The sequence below is a fragment of the Artibeus jamaicensis genome, unplaced genomic scaffold, assembly GCF_021234435.1.
Source record: "Artibeus jamaicensis isolate MK-2021 breed Jamaican fruit bat unplaced genomic scaffold, CSHL_Jam_final contig_402, whole genome shotgun sequence".
Classification (NCBI taxonomy): Eukaryota; Metazoa; Chordata; class Mammalia; order Chiroptera; family Phyllostomidae; genus Artibeus; species Artibeus jamaicensis.
In genome coordinates, this window is record NW_026521818.1 from 18,195,476 (window position 1) to 18,202,682 (window position 7,207).

The window sequence follows — 7,207 nt, forward strand, 5'->3', positions numbered from 1 at the left end:
AAACAAAGAGTGAAGGAAGAAAGCTGGGATTCAAATCAATGATTTGGAACATAAGGAAGAAATGAACATTCAACCAGAATGGGAAAAAGAAACAAGAATTAAAAAAACCAAGAAGAGTATAAGAAGACTTTGGGACCTAACTGCTATGGCTCAGTGGATTGAGTGCTGGCCTGTGAACCAAAGGGTCACCAGTTCCATTCCCAGTCACATGCCCGGGTTGTGGGCTGTGTCCCCAGTGGGGACCACATGAGAAGCAAACACAGATGGCTGTTTCTCTCCCTCTCTTTCTCCTTCCCTTCCCTTCTCTCTAAAAATACATAGATAATTTTTTAAATTTTTTAAAAAGAAGACTCTGGGACATCCCCAAAAGTGCCAACATATGAATCACAGGGGTGCCAGAAGGAGAAGATAAAGAGCAAGAAATTGAAAACTTATTTGGAAAAAACAATGAAAGAACATTTTCCTAATTTGGTGAATGAAACAGACATACAAGTCCAAGAAGCACAGAGAATCCCAAACAAGTTGGACCTAAAGAGGGCCACACCAAGACATATCACCATTAAAAGGCCAAAGATTAAAGATGAAGAGAGAATTTTAAAAGCAGCAAGAGAAAGGCAGAGAATTACCTACAAAAGAGTTCCAATAAGGCTATCAGTTGATTTCTCAAAAGAAACTGCAGGCAAGAAAGGACTGGCAAGATGTATTCAAAGTGATGAAAAGCAAGGACCTACATCTAAGATTACTCTATCCAGCAAAGCTCCAATTTAGAATCAAAGGGCAGATAAAGTGCTTCCCAGATAAGGTAAAGGTAAAGGAGCTCATCATCACCAAGCCATTATTACATGAAACATTAAAGGGACTTATTTTTAAAAAGAAGATCAAAACTATTAACATTAAAATGACAACAAACTCACAATTATCAACAACTGAATCTAAAAAACAAAAACAGAAGCAAACAACCAGAATCAGAACGGAATCATAGATACGGAGATCATTTGGAGGGTTATCAGCTGGGATGGGGATGGGGGAGAATGAGGTGGGGGAGTTTCAGGGACTAAGAATCATAATAGGTAGGTACAAAATAGACCTGGGGGTATTAAGAACAGTGTAGGAAATGGAGAAGCCAAAGAACTGATATGCATGCTCCGTGGACATGAACTAAGCAGGGTGGGGGGAACTGCTGGAGGGAAGTAGGGTACCAGACAGAGTGGGGCAAAAGGGGACAATGCAGTAGCATATATGATTATGTGCTGTACTTAAAAAATACACTTAAAAATAGAGATGCTGTTTGCCTTCACTCCATATACAGTGACCAAACGATCATGGGTGCCTTCTGAGTACTGTGGCAGGCACTCCCATTGGGCGTGAGACCTTTGGGAATGCAGACTAAGAAAACAAAACAACACCTCCTCTTACAGAGTATTTTTATATAGATGTGTGCTATTACAAAACAGGAATCAGTTCCTTTTAGGCACCTTAAGAAAGTTGTGTAATACCAAGGATGAGGGCAAAGAAAGTTAAAAGAATTTTAAGGACAAAAAAAATTGTACTTTAAGTCCTAATGTTCAATACCCTCACTTTTTTGATCCTGTGCACCATCTGTCAAGCTGATTGCAAGAGTTTTAAACCTACATAAACTCTCCTCTAAAAATTTATTAGAGGTTACTGACTCAATCAGCTCTCCCAAATAATTAAATCCTTTTTTTTACACATAAATCCTAGGATAGAATGGACCACCTCAGTAGCTTCTGAGGCCAATACATTTCTATCATCACAATTACTTTAGCAAACCTGGTTCCCTTCACTTCTGCAACATCATGCAGAGTTAGTGATCGAGTCTGCACCCAAATCATTGACTCTTGATTTAAATTTTTTTGGTTTGTCAGAGCCACCTGTTTCTGTTCAGTTTGACCCTAGTTTTGTGACATCAACCTCAATCCTCTTTTAAACTTTCTTATTCCTCCTGTGTTCTATTTTGAAACATTCTGAAGCATCCAGCCTGACCAAGCAACATGCTGTTAGCAAAATGTAAAGGTCAGCTTTAGGCAATTACTAAAGCCTCGGAAATTGTTCCTCTGCCTTGGGACCTGTTCCCCTTCCTTATCTTCCTGCCTGGCTTTGCACAGTCTCCCAACACCTGCCTTGGGCCACTTGCAGGGCTGACAATTAATTTCAGACACACCTCTCTGGACAGTACTCTCTTGGATGGATTGGATCCATACACTGTGGCTGTAGGTGAGCAATGCTCCAGTGCTCTACTTGACCCCAAGGGCCAGCAGGACCAGAGGCCAGCCGCTCACTGGGGGTCAGAAGGCCAGCCCTCCCCAGCTCCTTTGGGACATTCCACCTTTCCCCTTAGCTGTTTCTAATGAACTCTTTCAGGCTCTCTGTGAGACCTTACCTTTTAAAAAGTAAGGCCCCCCACATCACACTATTTAACACAAAAAGTATAGATTTCTTTAAAATACTTTTTATGGTATCAAAAAGACTAAAAATTATTCCAAAAGGCATCTCATACATGAAAATAAAACTACCCTCCCTCGGACGAAGTGGCTTGATTGACTGGAGCATCATCCTGACCCTGGGTTGCAGGGTCGATCCCCAGTCAGGGCACATACAAGAAGCAACTGATCAATGTCTCTGTCTCCCTTTCTCTCCCCACCACCCTAAAAAAATCAATAACCGTATCCTTGGGTGAGGATTTAAAAATAAATAAATACAATAAAACTACGTTAAAATTCTTTCAGCCTCTGAATTTCTTTTTAATTCACTGATTTCTTAGAAAGCACCAATAGTATAAAGATTCTGAAGTTTTCAATGGTTATTAACCACATGTGGAAGAAAGGAATTTTCTGTTTATGTGCACGCCCATTTTTCCTTTCATCTTTTTTTGTCAACATGACAATATCCCTAGAAGTTCTCTCATCAAAGTAAACAATTTTAGAAAAAGAAAAGTTACTTTTCTGCCTGCGGTCGCATTTGAAGGGAACAGAAGCAACCAAACCTGCCGACCCCTTGATTTCGGGCGTCTAACTTTCAGAACTGAGAGGAAATTGATCCGTGGTGCTTGGTTACGGCAGCCCTGGTGGTGCCCTGTGTGAGCCAGAAATTCCACTCCTATGCACAGAGCCAGGGGGACTGAAACATGTGACCACACAAAAATGTGTGCATGAATGTTCTCACCAGCATTATCCCTAATAGCCCAAACCCAAGATGTCCATTAACTGATGAACACATAATATACGACATATCCATAAAGCAGACTATTATTTAGTCATTGAAAGGAATGGAGTACTGATAAGATACTGCTACATGGACGAATCTTGAAAACATTACACTAAATGAAAGAAGTCTCTCTTTTTTTCTGTCATGATAATATTTTTGAAGAGCTGTCTTTTGGTTTGGGTTTACCTGGTGTTTCCTTATGATTAAAATCAGATTAGGTACTTCTGGCAGCAATTCCACAGAATTCTCAATATCAGGGAGCACATGATGCCAATTTGTACTCTATCACTTGATTTTAACTTTGATCCATGGATAAGAAGGTGCTGCCAGACCCAATTAAAAAATGGGAAAAGGACTTGAACAGACACTTCTCCAAAGAGGACATACAGAATATCCAGAGACACATGAAGAGATGCTCAATATCGTTAGCTATCAGAGAGATGCAAATTAAAACCACAATGAGATACCACTTTACACCAGTCAGGATGGCTATAATAGACAAAGCAACAAACAACAAATGTTGGAGAGGGTGTGGGGAAAAGGGGTCCTTAGTCCACTGTTGGTGGGATTGCAGACTGGTACAACCATTATGGAAAACAGCATGGAATTTTCTCAGAAAAATAAAAATCGACCTGCCTTTGACCCAGCAATTCCACTGCTAGGATTATATCCCAAGAATCCTAAAACATCAATTTCAAAGAACCTATGCACCACAATGTTCATAGCAGCACAATTTACAATAGCCAAGAGTTGGAAGCAACCTAGGTGCCCGTCAGTAAATGAATGGATCAAAAAATTGTGGTACATATACACAATGGAATTCTATGCAGCAGAGAGAAAGAAGGAGCTACTACCCTTTGCAACAACATGGATGGAACTGGAAAGCATTATCCTGAGTGAAATAGGCCAGGCATTGAAAGACAAATACCATATGATCTCACCTTTAACAGGAAGCTAAACAACAAAACAAACAAGCAAACAGAATAAAAACAAAGACACTGAAACAGAGAACAAGTGGGCAGCGACCAGAGGGGAGAGGGAAGGGAATTTAAGGGGAAAAATGGGGAGGGATTTTGAGGAACAAGTATGAAAGACACAGGGATGAGGACTGGGGGGGGAATGGGAGGGAGGTGGGGAGACGGGGCAGGGGGGGCTGGGATGGGAGAAATAGACAAAAAAACTGTACTCGAAAAACAACTAAATAAAATTAAAAAAAAAAGAAGGTGCTGCCAGTTTTCTACACCATAAAGTAACCATTTCTCTCTTTGTGGTTAAGAAGAATATTGTGTACAGCTGCACATCTCAGCTACCAGGCCCTAGTTCCTATCCACCAGATGGGACTAACAAAGGACTGTAAAGGCCTGTTCGACGGTCCCCAGCTCATTTTTGCAAATGCCCGGCCCCAGCCTTTGCCTGAGTGATCAGCACTGCTGGCCTTCCCCACGCACCTGGGCCTCAGAATCCATCTCCTTTCCAGGTTCCTTCTACTCTCAATCTGGTGACTACTTCAACACTTGGGGGACCTGTGCTGTGATTTGTGCTTTTACAAATGATCGGTTGGTTATCAGTAGATAGCATGCTTCCTGGGGGCAAGAGTCTATGGAGTCTTTTTTGGGGGGGCTCAGAATGTGTTATACTGTTGCTTTTTCAATGGATATGCCCTAGATAAGGAGACCCAGTGAAAGTGATTTGCTTTGGAGTTAGTGCTTTTGTTACATGGTGTGGGGTGGGCAGTGAAAGACCTACTGAATAATGAAAGGTAAAAGAATCTCTTTTGAAGGATAAGAAGGAGGATGTATGGTAACTGCCTCTTGCTTTTTAAAAAAAATTTTATTTGTTTATCTTTAGAAGGGAAGAGAAGGAGAGAAATATTAATGTATGGTTGCTTCTGGTACATCCCTTGCTGGGAACTGGCCCCTGCTGGGAACTGGCCTGCAACCCAGGCATGTGCCCTGACGGGGAATCAAACCATGATCGTTTGGTTCAAAGGCCCGCACTCAATCCACTGAGCTACGCCAGCCAGGACTGCCTCTTGCTTTTAAATCAGTTTACTTCTGGGAGAGACCTAGGTGACCAGGAATTCCAATCCTGGTATTTTATAAAATAAATTGAGGGGTATTTTATAAAAGAAATGAAGCAGAGCTGGGACTAAAACTCAGGTTCCAGGGCTTCCTCACCCTTGCTAAATTCCTTTTGGCCTGGTCCAGCCTTTACAAACACAGACAGGATGGACAGATTTCATGACCTTGGAAAGATTTTAACAGATAGCAAATTAAGATTCCCCCAATCATTATTTTAAAATTGAGCTAAAATTCACATAATATAAACTTAAAACTATTAACCATCTTAAAATGTACAATTCAGTACTAGGTTTTTGTTTCATTTTTTCTTATTTAAAAACAGTTAAAACTTTACGTGAGATTCCATTAGACCCGGTCCCGTGTAAACTCTAGATAAAGGAGGGTTTTCTGAGGCTGGATGAGCAAAAGCTCGTGAGGGAATGAAGTCAGTCCTCCTCCACCCCCTCCGCCCACACAAACTCCTGGTAGGGAGAGACCTGGAGTTACAACTCTGGTGGACACTTGCCAAAGACAATAAATGAGTCAGTCCTCCAAGTGCACGATTTTATTGCAGAGGTTTTCATTGTCTTTTTATTTTCACTGTTATGCTTTAGGTGCAAAAAGAACAGGGGGAAAAGCCTAGCAACTTTGATGACAGTTTTGGTTTGACTCATCATCCAACTGAAAAGAGTAGGGTGTGACAATTTCAGAACCCCCGTGGGTGGGTGGGAGTGGCTGGCTTGGTCTTCCTTTGCACCCTGGAGGTCCCACCTCTCCCTGGAGGCCTCTCCTGAAATCCCCAGTGCACCGTGGTTTCTCCTGGCCAGCGTCTGGGGCCCCTCATCCGGTTCTGGGCACAAAGCCCTGAGTATTTTGATTGATCTTTTGAGGTGCCTTGCTTGGGCTCTACAATTTGACTAAAGACTCTTTGTATTTGAAATCTCTTTTATATTTGCCGAACTTGCTACTTTTTCTTTAATTTGTTAAGTATGTATTAAAAAATGTTTTAAGTTCTTTCCCTGTACATGAAATTTGTCCGGCCTATGTGGAATCCAAGCCCACGTGGTTACTCCCTCTGAGAAGTACGTTCTAGTAGAAAGATGAATAAGTTATGCTTATGTACCAGATATTTATTGAGCTTCCTCATAGCAGGCAGGATGGTGGGTACTAGGGATGCAAAGAGGAGTTGGACGAGGTCTGGCTTATGGTGCGGGGAGGACTGTCATTTGGGGCTGATTGTAAGACCCATTCCATGAACTTAAGCAGGAAACCTCTAGGAGATGTTTGAAATTCTCATTTAGACCAGGAAAGGTGTGGTCTTATGAGACACGTTCACCAAAAGATAGGCCTAAGAATTCCTCCAGTATTTCTGTTATAAACGATTACTTGACTGATAAAGAACCCTAAGTATTTGGTGGAAGGTGGGGTAGAAATGAATGAAAGGGTGTCCTGGTCAGTGACAGACTGGAACTCAAAGTCACCACATCTAATCTGACCCAACACCGCCTTCAGTTCTGGGCCATTTCTTGTAGGGCACCAAGAAGATCAGACAAATTCTATGGTGCCTGCCTGTGGCTTGGATGGAGACTTTCAGGTAGAGCAAGATAACAGCACTTTGAGAATAAGGGGGCGGGGAGGGGGGATGGGAGAGGCAGAACCATACAATTAGTTCTCATGATAGAGATCTTGAAGAAGCCAAAGGTGCTCACTATGATTTCAGTTTAATTGGAAACACACCCTGGATGTTAGACGAAACCAAAATTGTTGCTTTCATCTGAATTTCAGACTTAGAGACTAAGAGTCTAATTATGCCGCCTGCCCCCACATTTTACAATATGCACCTATTATGTTCTTCAAAGTTAACTGGGTCTCTGAGACGATATGATCCAGCCCAATGAATGTGGCAGAACAGGATAATGCAT

At 41.8% G+C, this 7,207-nt stretch overlaps 1 non-coding gene across 1 annotated transcript; it reads right to left on the reverse strand.

The window, feature by feature from the left end:
* Positions 1–1,711: 1,711 nt before the first annotated feature.
* LOC119044033 (small nucleolar RNA SNORA66) lies at positions 1,712–1,844 on the reverse strand. Its single transcript, XR_005081536.2, has one exon. It is a non-coding gene; the product is annotated as a small nucleolar RNA SNORA66 (small nucleolar RNA).
* Positions 1,845–7,207: the final 5,363 nt, after the last annotated feature.